This window comes from Syngnathoides biaculeatus, chromosome 17 (assembly GCF_019802595.1).
Source record: "Syngnathoides biaculeatus isolate LvHL_M chromosome 17, ASM1980259v1, whole genome shotgun sequence".
Taxonomy (NCBI): domain Eukaryota; kingdom Metazoa; phylum Chordata; class Actinopteri; order Syngnathiformes; family Syngnathidae; genus Syngnathoides; species Syngnathoides biaculeatus.
The window spans coordinates 7,347,307-7,361,116 of record NC_084656.1 but is presented as its reverse complement, the minus strand read 5'-3'; the positions used below and the strand labels follow the sequence as shown (position 1 = coordinate 7,361,116).

At 39.4% G+C, this 13,810-nt stretch overlaps 1 protein-coding gene across 5 annotated transcripts in view; it reads left to right on the top strand.

Moving 5' to 3' along the window:
- The window catches only part of LOC133490610 (transcription factor 4-like), a 193,176-nt gene that overhangs the window by 61,432 nt on the left and 117,934 nt on the right, over positions 1 to 13,810 (top strand). The window lies entirely within an intron of this gene.

Sequence of the window (13,810 nt, the reverse complement as noted above, 5' to 3'; positions counted from 1 at the left end):
GCAGCGAGGAGGCGCACAAGTTAGAAATGGAAATATTGTATTCTTCATCTCCTGCACGGGAACCTCAATTTACTTTGATAATGATAACACTAAGAGACAGAGACAGCCACAGATAGAGAAACACACACGTGCACACACACACACAAGGTTGCAACATTGCATAGAAAACATCCTCCCCGCTTTCCACTTGTGACTGTTTTCGGGTTCAGCAGAATAACTTGATTGTAATATCAGATTGTCTTCAGAGTCTGTTGGCTTTTCTGTCACTCTTGAACAAAGTGGGCACACTAAAGCCAAATATGTAGTCTCGCTGTCAATAACCAGACCGCTGAGATATTGGTAAATCAGCAACGCTATTTTATCATAAAACAAATTCAAGAATAGGACCTTGCCTATTTCCCTAAGCATAGGGAAAAGGAAGAAACACTGTTGCATGACGATCTTGGGAATTGTCTGGCATGAGAGTGGAAAGTGTTCAAAACAGAAGTAACAACAAAAACTACACAGTGGTACTTTGACTTCAGAGTTTAATTCATCCCATGACAGAGCTCGTAATTTCAGTCTTCCACATTGAAAATAATTGAAATGACACAACGCAGGGCCCCTCCCCAAAAATAACAAGGATTTTTTTACATTTAATGAAAAAAAAAATACAATGTAGAAAAATCCAGTTAAAAATAATAAAAGGAAATCTAAAGCAATAAACTGTTTTTTGAAGAAGGTTAAGGGGGCCCAAAGTCACAAAGACACACTTTACTATTTGTGTTCATGTGTGCCTTGAAGGGGTTTGGCTTTGGGCAGTGGTTTTCAACTCAGGGGGAGGGGCGCAGATTGTTTCAGGTCCCCCTCCGCTTGACAATTTTTCAATTCAGCCCCCGGTTTCCATTTTTCAGCTCTATCACCTCTATCTGTCTCCAATTTTCAGTGCCAGCACCCCACCGCCCTGTCAGAGAAAATTTCTAGCGGGGGTGGGGGTCACGGAAAATGTTAATCTCCAAAAAGGGGGTCGCGCCCCAATAAGTTTGAAAATCACTGGCTTTGGGAGTGAAGTGAGGCACCAGAGGTCAGAAGTCAGGTTGGCTGTTTATTTCATTGTTAGCGTCTGATCCTTGTGAGTGGTCTCATTTTGTCTTTGTTTGACACTTTTCCCCTTCCATGAGCAAATGAAAGTGCCTCGGCAACTAGGGATCTCCTTGCCCCCATGTGAGTCTACTGGAGTACCTCAGTTGCTCAACTGTTTATTGCAGTCAAGCAGTTATAATAGACAGGTATAATAGTCCATATTTAGACGTAAACCACAATACAATAAGTTTAGGGTTACAATACTTTTTGAAACTCAGCTACTTCTTGATACTAATTAATGCAAAGGGATACAACTTTGATACACATCTCTGTCAAGAATCTAGAATATTAATTACATGGTTTCACATGAAGACACTTATTACGTTCATGGTCATCAATCATTTAACAAAGGAGGAAATAGATAAATATATTTTGCAGCATTACTTCTGCAGGTGTTTACATTTCCAAATGATCAGTGGTGAGCTATTTTTAGAGCAGGTCCCGGGGCTATCATTGGGTCCCTGTGGGCTACCTGTTGCTCACATTACTCCTCCAATACACAATACTATGACGTAGTAAAATATAAGCATTGCCAGTATGTCATGTGACCTCCTCTTACAATTACACATTGCTCTATCTTTGCAGACAGCACATCTAGAAATACCAGTGGATTCTGATTATGATTGTTTTTTTTTTTTGTTCATTTTTTTTTCCTTCTGTTAACTCAAGAATGAGCAGTGCTAACATGTCCTAGGATGGTTTCTTTTTGAAAGTTCACAGCAGTACGGTGCCAAAAATCCTGTTTTGCTCTCACGGCAAACCGACTGTTATGAGAATGTGACTGCAATTAAATGTGGTCATGATCCAGTCTTTGTTGCCGCTGATGTTTTTTTTAAATGTCTTGGTTCCCTTTAATTACAATAGACTTTGAAAGGCGACTTGTTAAGACAAACATGAATGCACACCTCCAAATCAAGTAATCAAGTGTTACACGATTGTTGCTTGTTGGGCGTACGGTGTGCTTGGTACTATTTATCTAAAATTAATATTTGGAAAATAATAACATTAATATTTTGAAAATAAAAATACGGCACAATTTAATTAACCCAACTTGTCAGTGTTGTCACAGCGAGCGCAGCCTCTTCCCCGTGTTCTTTCTTTGCTTTACCCACTCTAACCTTGTCTATCTTTTTTAACTCCCCATCAGATTAGAGTGATGTTATGCTCTAGATAATCAGCGTAGGGATTAGTGTCATCTCAGCGACCCGACTAGATTAATCTGCTGTTTTACACACACCACAGACACATACGCACTCGTACACACACGCACACACAGAAACCCCTTGATCTAGCACTAAAAACGATGTGTGGAAATGCATCAAACGATCCAACTACATAAGTGTTTTGTGTTGAAGTATTGTGAATAACTGCTTTTATGTACATCTTGATTTTTATGGGGTCTTTTTTTGTGAATTTATGACGACAGTTACATCTGTATTTTTCAGCGGTTTGTGTGCAAGTAGGAATTTATGTGTTTTGGTTAAATGCATTACATACATGTGATAGTATACAATCATCATGCAGTGTTGGATGGGAATTGGCATACCCTGTATAGTATGCGTGCACCATTTCAGTTAGTTGCTGCATGAGTGTTTGTAAATGCATTGATGTCGTGCATTTTTACGCTCTGTGGATGCACTTGTGCCCGTGAATGTGGTTTTACTTCATATTTCAGCACTATGTGAACTAGCTACAGAACAGGTGCAACCCAGCCTATAACTGCCACCAATTTTGTAAATTTGGAGGTTTCATCTTTCAACAAATCTGTTGGGAACCCACTTGGAACATATCATTATCTAATAAAATGTAAAAATACATACACATACACTCTCCATTACTTTAATGTTTGTTGGATTATATGATCCTTGACACACACACACAAGGAGATTACAAAAAAATATCACACACATGTGTAGCAGAACTGTCAGAGCCAAAGGGGTGCACAAACACTGGTACACCTCTTAAGAGGGGGGCCTGAGGATGGTGCCTTGCTCAGGGGCACCTCAACAGTAGCCAGGAAGTAGACTTCCATCCTTCAAAAGTATAAAAGTACAGCGCCGTATACAGTAACAACAAATTTGACTGGTATTGTGTAGATTATTCGTTGTACTTCAGTTTTGTGAGTCAATATTATGATCCCAACATACACAAAAATAATTGTATTACAGATGATACACAGATTATACCAATGATTTAAAACTCAACACCAATTTAGATTGTTGGCAGTTAGCACCCAATTACAGTAGATGTCTAATAGCTCTATATTTTCTTAATACTGTTTGAATGACTGCAGGAGGTGGAAGAACATTTGAAATGTCTCTGTGGGGGTTTGGGGGCACAGTACTTTTGGGGTCCTATTTACTTCTCCGTTTACCCTTCCAAAACCAATCGACGAAGGGGGAAGGGGCTGAATATACATTTTCAGGAGCGCTTTCGCTGTTTCGAGGGGCATTTTACTACAAACATTTAGAGGCACATTAAGTAAAAAAGCGCCACATGGTTAAAAAAAATTTTAGGGCGGGGTGTTCCCCCCGGTTCCGTTACTGCCAACAGTGAATCAAGGTTTCCTCCCAACAGAACATTGAAATATGTTCAAAAGCCCTTCCTAATGCAAACATAAGATTTCAAAATGGACATTATTTATTTATGCAATACAGTATATGTTGTGGCGACAGAGTGACCCGAATGGTTAGAGCGTCTGCCTCAGAGTTCTGAGGATTTAAATAATGGCGTGCATGTCTGGAGTTGGCATGTTCTCCTCGTGCCATCGTCTGTTTGGTAACCGTGCGATCTGGTGTCCTCCCACATCCCAAAAACATACGTTAATTGGAGAGTCTAAATTGCCCTAAGATGTGATTGCGAGTGCGAATGCTTGTTTGTTTCCATGTGCCCTGTGATTGGCTGGCAACCAGTTCAGGGTGTACCCTGCCTCCTGCCAGATGACAGCTGGGATTGGCTCCAGCACTCCCGCAACCCTCGTGAGGATAAGCGGCTAAGAAAATAGATGGATTTCCTTTGTATGAATACGAGTGCAGCTATCATGCTATTATTAATTAAAGTTGAATTGTGTATGAAGGGCTTGCTGATGATTGGGCTGTTAAAGTGTATTTCTCCTATGGGCACATTCTATTATAGCATAATGCAAATTTGGCTTTCACTTTGATCTATTTTGACCCAAACCCATCAGATACATTTCAAAGATGACTATGAAATATCTGAAAGGTCCAGTATCATGAATACAGTCAACAGCGTACTTTAACTCACACATGAAGCAGCCTTAGAGGGGAGTGTATTGAAAAAGCACAATCGCGCTTGTTGATGTCGACGCCATCCTCTTCCCCTTATTGTTTGGTTGAAATGCAGTGACTCAGCCGCCTGTCTCACCTCTGTGTGACCTTATTAATGAGTGTTGAGCCATGAGGCCAGACCCCCTCTGTAGAGGTCACATCTGTACACTTTATATATAGAAGTATACTGTGTGTAGAATCTCTTTCTCTTTCTCTCTCTCTCTCTCTCTCTCTCTCTCTCTCTCTCTCTCTCTCTTGCTCTCTCTCTCTATCTCTTTCTCTCTCTGTCGCTCTCTCACTCTCTCTTTGTCTGTCTCTCTGCCCCTCTCTTCCATTTCATTCTGCGGTGTTGCTGTTTCCCATGCAAAACTGGCTCACCCGCATCTATTTCCACACCATGGACCCCGTACATCCTTACCTCACGTAGTTATGGAGATGCCAAGGTCATCCGGTTGTCCCTCCTTGCTGAGTCTGAGTCTTTGTGTCTTTGTTTCCTCCAAAAGTATTGAAACGGCAAGGTCAATTCCTCTGTTTTGTTGTCGTGTTGGGTTTCAGATCAAAACATGAATTTGAGACAAAAGTTAAAAATTCCAACTTTTATTTAATGGTATTTACCTCTAGGTGTAGGGGAAGCACTTTTTGCCATATGGTATACCATATGACAATTAGAAATGGTCAAGGAAGATCTTTTATAGGGGCTCATCTGGGATTTGAACCCTGGACTTCTCACCTCCAAAGGGAAAATTATACCGCCAGACCAACGAGCCAGGTTAAACCCCAGCACATTTAGTGTAAGTCCACCAACTTCTTAAGTGAACAAAAGTACTAGAACATGTGACAGATGGGTGTTGGTAGTTGCTTACTTTATTTTATACTGTTTCAGCAAACAGAATTGCCTCAACTTTTCATTCTTTGTTTCATCCTCACCACAAAAGTAACTCAGAGTGACTATGTGAAGTCAATTCCATGTGATTATCAGTTTGGTAGTAGTAGCACATTCCTGCGGATTACTCGTTATTCACAAGTTTGTAATATTGCAGGTTAGTTATTGCCATGGTTGATTAAGTGATGCAGTGTTGACTAAAACGAAGCAACCATAGTATCAGTCACACACACTGTTTGGAACTTGGAGTCTCCATTTAAGTCACTATTGTGTATTAAGAAGGGGCTGTGTCTCATGGAAATTGTCAGTGTAATTGGATCTGACATCTTAATCATAGGTCTCGTCAAGGCAGCAGGGTGGAGGGCGGAAATGTAAAATGCTACATGAAAACATCAGTTGATCGGGAAGCACTTCACAGTTCCTGACCTAAGGGGGAATCTTTCCTGGAGAACAGTATTTTGGGAAGAACTTTTTACTTTCTTGAGGAATTATTAGATAAAATTACCTCTTTTTAAAGGGAGCAAAAAAAGAAAAACGGCACGGTGTATGACCAGTTAGCACATCTGTCTCACAGTTTGGAGGTCACGGATAGTCCTTGCAAATCCATAACTATGATCGTTGTTCAGATCTCATTTTGTGAATGTACCTCATGGAGTGTCCACCGAGTGTGTAAAAGGCGACTTCCTCTTATAAGGAATAGTTCCAATAAACAGAAATGTCTCTTGTTCTTTGTTCTTGTTACTTTCTTGTTCTTCGTTCTGAATGTCATACCAGGGCAGCACCGACTGCTGGAGAAAAATTCCTTCTGTACTTTTACACACTTGTCAAATAAAGCTGATTCTGATTCAATTTAACTAAGTCTACCAATATTGGTTTAATTCCTTTGGTTTGAGCAAAATGGAGCAATTTGAAAAGCCATGCTTGTATTTCCTACAGCTTACCCCTTTCAGGGTTATGGGTGAGCTGGAGTGGTTCCCAATTGACTTGACAAGACGAATTGACTGGTATTCACAAGTAGTCTCAATTCAAGTATTAACCAGGACCAACCCTGTTTCCAATTATTTTTGTCCTTATCTTTTTCTGTTTTCATGCATTTCAAATCATGGCCTCCTGTTAAACGTTTACAGTTGTCCTGCTGTCTTGTATTATTGAAGCTTTATCTCAATATGGATTACCACATTCTTTTATGTTAATTGGCATTCACGAGCCCTTCATTTTAAAACGTGTCCTTCAACAGACGCACTCACAAATATCCTACACGCACACATGGTTGTTTAAGTGTAAAGAGGAGTATAATATTGTAAGTAGATTGAAGGTGGACTGAAACAACCGCTGCCACACAAATCTGTTTATGTTTCACCAAACATATTGTGCCATTTATGACATCACACGTCCAAAACTTTCACAGCTCCCGGTATGTTTAAAAGGACCGTGGCCTTGACCCCACTGGTTTGGTACCTGTGTTTCATTAGCCAACAAAGTGTCTAGGTTGTATTTAAGTTGAATACGACTCCTGATCGTATCACATTGGACAAATAAAAAAATAAAATTAAAAAGGCAAAATCAAGAGGAACCTTGAAAGTTTAGTATCCTCCTCGAAGATCCTTCCATAAGTCTGAGAAGGAATTGGGAGACCAACAATTAATCAAATTGTAGCTTGTTACTTGACCCCCACAGCCATGTGAGCCACAAACTACCTCTGGTGGATAAAATCAGTATTTCACCACAGCAAAAGTGACTGATAGAAACATTTTATCACATGACGTGCTTTGCAGGGTGCAAATTGGACCTACTGAAAGATATTTGGAATACAGTATCTACAGTGGGGCAAAAAAGTATTTATTTTAGTTCTCATACTTGAAAAAAAGAGAGAAGCCTGTAATTTTCATCATAGGTATAATGAACAAAAAATGATGTCGATGAATTAATTGGCAAATTCCTCCGTAAATCAAGTACTTGGTTATCTACGAACAGGCAATATTTCTGGCTCTCAAAGACCTGTAACTTCTTCTTTAGGAGGCCCATCTGTCCTGCATTCAATACCTGTATTAGTGGTACCTGTTTGAACTTGTTACCAGGATAAAAGCCACCTGTCTACAACCTCAGTCACACTCCAAACTCCATTTTGACCAAGAACAAACATGTCAAATAACACCAGAAACAAATTGTTTGACCTGCACCAGCCTATGTAAAACTCAATCTGCAATCAGAATTCTGAGAAAATGGAAGACATACAAGAATACTGATAATCTTCCTTGATTTGGGGCTCCACACAAGATCTCACCCCATAGTATCAAAATGATCAGAAGAACGTTGAGCAAAAATTCCAGAAAGAAATGGAAGTATCTAGTGAAACACCTGTAGAGAGCTTGGACTAAAGTAACAAAGGTAGCAACACACTACCCCACCAGGGGCTGAAATCCTGCAGTACCAGACCTGACCCCTTCTGAAGTAAATGTCCAGGACTGTCTGAAGTTGGCAGGAGAGTATTTGGATAATGTAGAAGAGAATTACGATAGTGTCATGTAGTCAGATGAAACCAAAACAAAACTTTTTGGTAAAAATTCAACTTGTTGCTTGGAGGACAAAGAATGCTGAGTCGCATCCAAAGAACACTATAACTTCTGTGAAATATGGGGGTCGAAGCATCATGCTTTGGGGCTGTTTTTCTGCAAAGGGACTAGGAAGAAAATAATGAACGGGGCCACGATATTTTGAGTGAAATTCGTCTTGCATCAGCAAAGGCATTGAAGATGAAATGTGGCTGCATCTTTCAGCCAACGACAATGATCCCAAGCACACTGGCTGGCCAACGAAAGACTGGTTTTGTAAGAAGCATTTCAAGCTAGTCCCCGGATCTCAACCTCATAGAAAATCTTTGAAGGGAGTTGAAATTCTGTGTTGCCCAGCAACAGCCCCAAACATTACTGCTCTAGAAGAGATTTACATGGAGGAATGGGCCAAAATGCCGGCAACAGTGGAGGAAAACCTTGTGAAGAATTACTGAAAACTTTCTACCTCTGTCATTGCCAACAAAGGGTATATAACAAAGTATTGAGGTGTGCTTTTCTTTTTGACCAACTACTCATTTTACACCATAATTAGCTAATTCTTTCAAAATCCGCCAATGCAATTTTCTGGATATTTTGTCCTTATTTTGTCTCTGATGAGGAATACCTATAACAAAAATTACAGGCATCACTCAGATTTTTAAGTGGGAGAACTTCTTCAATTGGTTTATTACAAAATACTTCCCCCCCACTGTACATTGTCTGTCTCCCTGTCTTTCTACTTTCTTTCTGTCTGTCACCCATCCAGATGAGACCCCCTGGAGACCAAGCTCGGGTCATACATGTTATACTCTGTGTGTTTATGGGTGTGAGTTTTAGCTGCCTTCATGTGTGTATACGTGCCCTTTATCTTTATCTATGCATGTCTGTGCTGTAATGCGAGTGTACGACGTGTGTTTGTGTTTGTGTGAGAATGTGTATGCATGTGTGTATCTGTGTGACAGACTGTGAAATGGTGCGTAGTAGCACCTGGGCCCTTCAGTGTTGATTGATCGGCCTGGTCATGTGGAAGAGTCCCATCTGGCCAGCCACGCTACAGTATTGTGTGTGTGTGTGTGTGCGTGTGTGTGTGTGTGTGTGTGTGTGTGTGTGTGCATGAGTCAGTGTGTGGCAGAGAGAAAGTGCTTGTTTGTGTGTAAGAGGTGACAGAGAAATATAGAGATCTGCAGCCTGAAACAGTATGTTTATTGTGAGCTTGAGCAGGCGAAAGAGCTGGGGACAGAGAGAGAGAGAGAGAGCGATAGAGAGAGAGAGAGAGAGAGAGAGAGAGAGAGAGGAGAGAGAGAGAGAGAGAGAGAGAGAGAGAGAGAGCTCTTCACTGATAAGCATGGCTCCCAAAGGCCAAAGATGAACTTATTTCATCATCTGAGCAGAGCAGAGGCTACATTTACATTGCATGCGTCAAAGGAAAATGGAATGTGTGGCTGGAATCCTTTTCTCACACATAGATTGCATATTGTTTATTCTTACAGTGATGCTGCTGGTGTGTACAGATGACACCCGTACATGTCCGCCACTTGAAACACGTCAGCCTCATAAAGACTGAAAGACTGTCCCACATCTTTAGTAGAAGTCATTTACACTTCAGTGTAGGTTAAAGAGAAAGTGTTTTTTTTTTTTTTTTTGGGTGGAGTGTGAACCAATCCAGAAAAAAGCTCATCAATTATATATATAAAAAAAACTTGTACATGTTAGATAGAGACATGCAATCATGTAAAGTGGAATAGGACAGCTATAAAACACAATAAAGTAATACTGAGCCTTGCCCAACAAAGAACATTTTCAGTATAGAATAGGTGTATTGTATACGTATCTGATTATATACACATCTTCCACCCAACCAATGCTTCAACTTTTTTTTTTTTAAAGTCACATAACTTGATGACCGCTCACATCAAATTGCAAGGAAGTCACATTCATATATCAAATTTAGGAGCGTGTCCAAAAAGATGAAACGCTTCCTCACGGAGTCCCTTTCAGTCTGTGTTAAATGCAAGTGACAGAAATTGTAAGCTGATGAAGAAAATAAAAAGAGACGGAGAGAAGAGAAAAAGACTAGTGCAGAGGGAAATGGAGAAAGACAGAGTGAAAATCAGAAAGGAAGACAGTGTTTATTTCCTGAAATGAAGCCAACTCATAATTAATGCTCTGACATCATGGTGCTCTAATTAAGCCTGGCATTCATTAAGCAAGGCAAAGGAGGGGTTTTGTGTTTTTTTTTTGGGGGGGGGTGGAGAGGGATTTGTAAGGTCTTTAATGATGCACTTTTTAGACAATAGAAACAAAAATGGTATGAAGGCGAAACGGACGCGAGTACTGCTCGGTACTTTCACCTTATGTTGAAGGACCTTTACATTTAAAATCCAAAATCTAGCGTGACTTAAATGTTCCCTACAGAACCAGTCATTATTTGGTTTGAAGGGATCATACTACTTTGTCATCATTTTGTCAGATTGGTTTGACCTTTGGGAGCATGATGATGTACAGTATGTTGAGCAAGGCAGAGAAGTTAATTGTGCAACCAACAGTTGATCAACTTAATGCACAACCATTGATTGTGAATCACCATTTTTGTGCTGCTTCATAATGAAAGTTTCAGCATGTTAGGATGATATTTATTCACAATCTTTAGTAGTTGAGTGAAAGATGCTAAGAATAAAGCAGTTGAACGACAGCGTGATTCAAAGATATATGGAAACATATTTCCTTTTTGTTCTAGAATCATACAGTGCAGGAAAATTTTTAGTTCCATTTTAACTTTGCGGTAGTATGAATGTGAGTTAAACATCTGCATCGCAGTTAAGAAGCTTGGGGTTTGAATCCCAGCTCAGAATTTGTGTGAAGAGTTTGCATGTTGTTTCTTGTGAGTCTTTTCTGTGTACTCCAATATTGACAGTAAAACATGTTTTAAGTGCTTCATTGACACATTTGTCACATCCATTTGTGACACATACAAAATGTATTAGTCTCATCCTTGTGTTTAGTTTCTGATGTGGTTATTTGCAGCGATAATTTTGTGTGTGAGTCTGCGAAGAATGGACTACAAAAAAAAAGAAAACAAAGTTACAGTATTTGTTGGGCAGAACAAGAAATGTGTGAATTATGTTTTAAAGGAATCCATTATTGTGAAGTCTTGGACGGAACATATGACTGAGAGATGTGGTATGACTTCATTTTCTATAATGGGAATATAATTGTGAATGAGCCTTTTGATGTGAAACTCGGGCATACAAGTTAATAACTCTACAGGTATTTATTTAGTTAGAGTTCAGTTGTACAGTTTTATGTATTTTGGGTATATAAATAAAACCAATGTTCCTGTCCTGAAACAGAAGCTGGAAAGGAAATAAAGTTTGAAAAGGACAAGAAGAAAACAAGTCCCAGAATGTAACAGGCTACGTACAGTAAAAAAGCTCGAGTTGCAGGTTAAAATAACTAGACAATAAGTTTGTAAGCCAAGTAATAAAAAACGTATACATTAAAGTAGTTTAGGGTCCCTATCCATTTTTTTGATCAGAGGATTTTGTGATAGCTAATTAGCCATAGAGGGCTAGCCATCGACAGCTGCATTCATCATCATAAAACGTAATAATTAATGGCATTCCAACAAAGAAAAATATGCAAATGAGCTCCACTCATTAGCATTTTCATATTCAGATCCCATAATGCTTTTGCTGACAAGGTTGTAATTAATGAAAATTCATGTCTCTTAGCTGAGCCCTAGATTGGATCGCATTCATTCGCAATCCCCCAAACGAGGAGTGGAGAAAAACACGACGGGGATCACTGCCAAGTTTTTAGGGAGATAAGAGGGAGGGGGGCTGGAGGAGTCATATTGAGAGAGTGAGACAAGTAGAGAGGAAGACAATCAGACAGACACACAGAAATGGGAAGGAGAGAATAAAATAGAGAAAGAGGAAGGCAGATGGCATGAGATGAAAGGAAGACAGGCAGTGACAAAGTGACCGACAAACAGAGGAGCAACCAGGAAAAAAAAAAAAAAAATATATATATATATATATATATATATTTTTTTTTTTATTGCCCTATAATGTATGTTTTTGAAGTGTTTGAGGAAGTCCGGAGGACTCACACACCCAAGTACAGGGAGACCCAAACTCCCTACAGGAAAACCCGGAGCCCTGGTTTGAACCTTTAACATCAGCACGGTGCTGCGGGTGTGCTAAACTCCCATTTTTGTTTACATGGCAAGGTCATAAAATTAGGAACACCGTGGTATAGAGCTGCGTTGGTCTCCACAATCACAAGGTTAACCGAAAATAATAAATCAGTGCATTACCTATGGGATCGTGAGAATTAAAACCAATTATTAAGATCTTTGTAAAGAGTGTTTTCTTGTTGCCATATTTTATAATGACGTTATACTTTCATAGGACTTTTGAAATATAAAAAAAATAATTGAGTCAACACAGTACAGGAGTTTGTTAATGAATGGTATATGTTTCAATAATTTGTTCATTTATTTTCTTCAATTAAATACAATAACTTTCAAACATATCAAAATGTCTGTAAAATTGATTTGACTTCAGCCTTCTGTAAAACATGAACAGAGATGCTGCAGCTCATCCGTGAACGCGGGTGTGTCTGCGTCTGTGTGTGCGTGTATTGTATGAATTTTTTAGTCTGTGCGGTTCTAATACATGTTCCTGACAAACAAGAATGTGATATCCGTGGTCCGTCACTTAAATGATGCATATCGTAATACCTCAACAGTGCAGCAACTTGCAGTCGTCTTCGTGTCCCCTTTATTACATGATCATTTGTAGATTCTGCAGGATGAGATCTTTAAGAAAAAAAAGATGACATATCTGAAACTAATATACATTTAGATGACATGGGATTGTGTCTTTGTAAAGCAAATAATCACATAAAACACATAAAACTGGCATTTCTGAAGACAGAGCAGCAGAGGCTATTTCAAATGTGGACACTTGCATTGAAATAGATAAACAAAAGAAAGGGGTGGGGATGCTAAGAGTTGTCATATTAATCCATATGAAGAATAAAACTGTTCAGATTACACGGTTTTGGGTTTGTTCAGGTTAAAGCCGGATAATCTCAGTAAAGTGCTATTTCATTGTGCCCTTCAACCTCCTCATAATGTCTGTTTAGCGTAGAGAAATGAATGTAATACACAGACGACTCTAATGATGTGCACAGTAATGATTGTAATAATAATTACTGTCATTTAGTGACATTTAGTGAAAGTTGATGGAGCTTCATGTTCCATGCTCCTTTATCCTGAAGCGCAACGTGAAAGTCAACACAAAGATTAGAAGCTCATCCTTCTTCATCCCTTTACACTTGTGGAAAATATTACAATATATATTTTTTTCCTAAGCGCAAGCCTAGTGTGAAATATAAACATTCTAATAGAGGTTTTGAAATAACAATGTCCCACGTTCAACCATAAAGTCACACTAAGCCGGCGGAGGAGTCGCCGCTGTAACGGTGTTGGAATACTGATGTGTTTTGTTGTGTTGTGTTGTGTGTGTGTGTGTAGTGTTGGCACGAGATAGCAGTTGCCCCCAGGGCCTTGCCAATGTGGCATTGCCTCCTTTGCAGCAGTATGGCACGGTCTCAGTCTTTGTAATGAAACTGTGCTGATTGTGTGCGTGTGTGTGTGTGTGTGTGTGCAAGCTGTAGTTTCCCAAATTTTCTAACCATTTGATCTTATGAATGAACCGAGCACTGCACTTGGAATTGAAAATGCACTGAGTGTGTGTATTTACTGCGTTTGTGTGTGTGTGTTTGCAAGCATTTGTGTCTTGGATTGATTTTGACTGGTCTTTTTTTTTTTTAAACGGTTTTGGACATTAAACAGTTCATCCTGTCCTTTGTTTTAATCTTGACTATACTTGTGCTCATTCATTTCCTCCAGTTGTCTTTCTTTTCTTTCATTGAACCATATATCCTTCTATTACTTC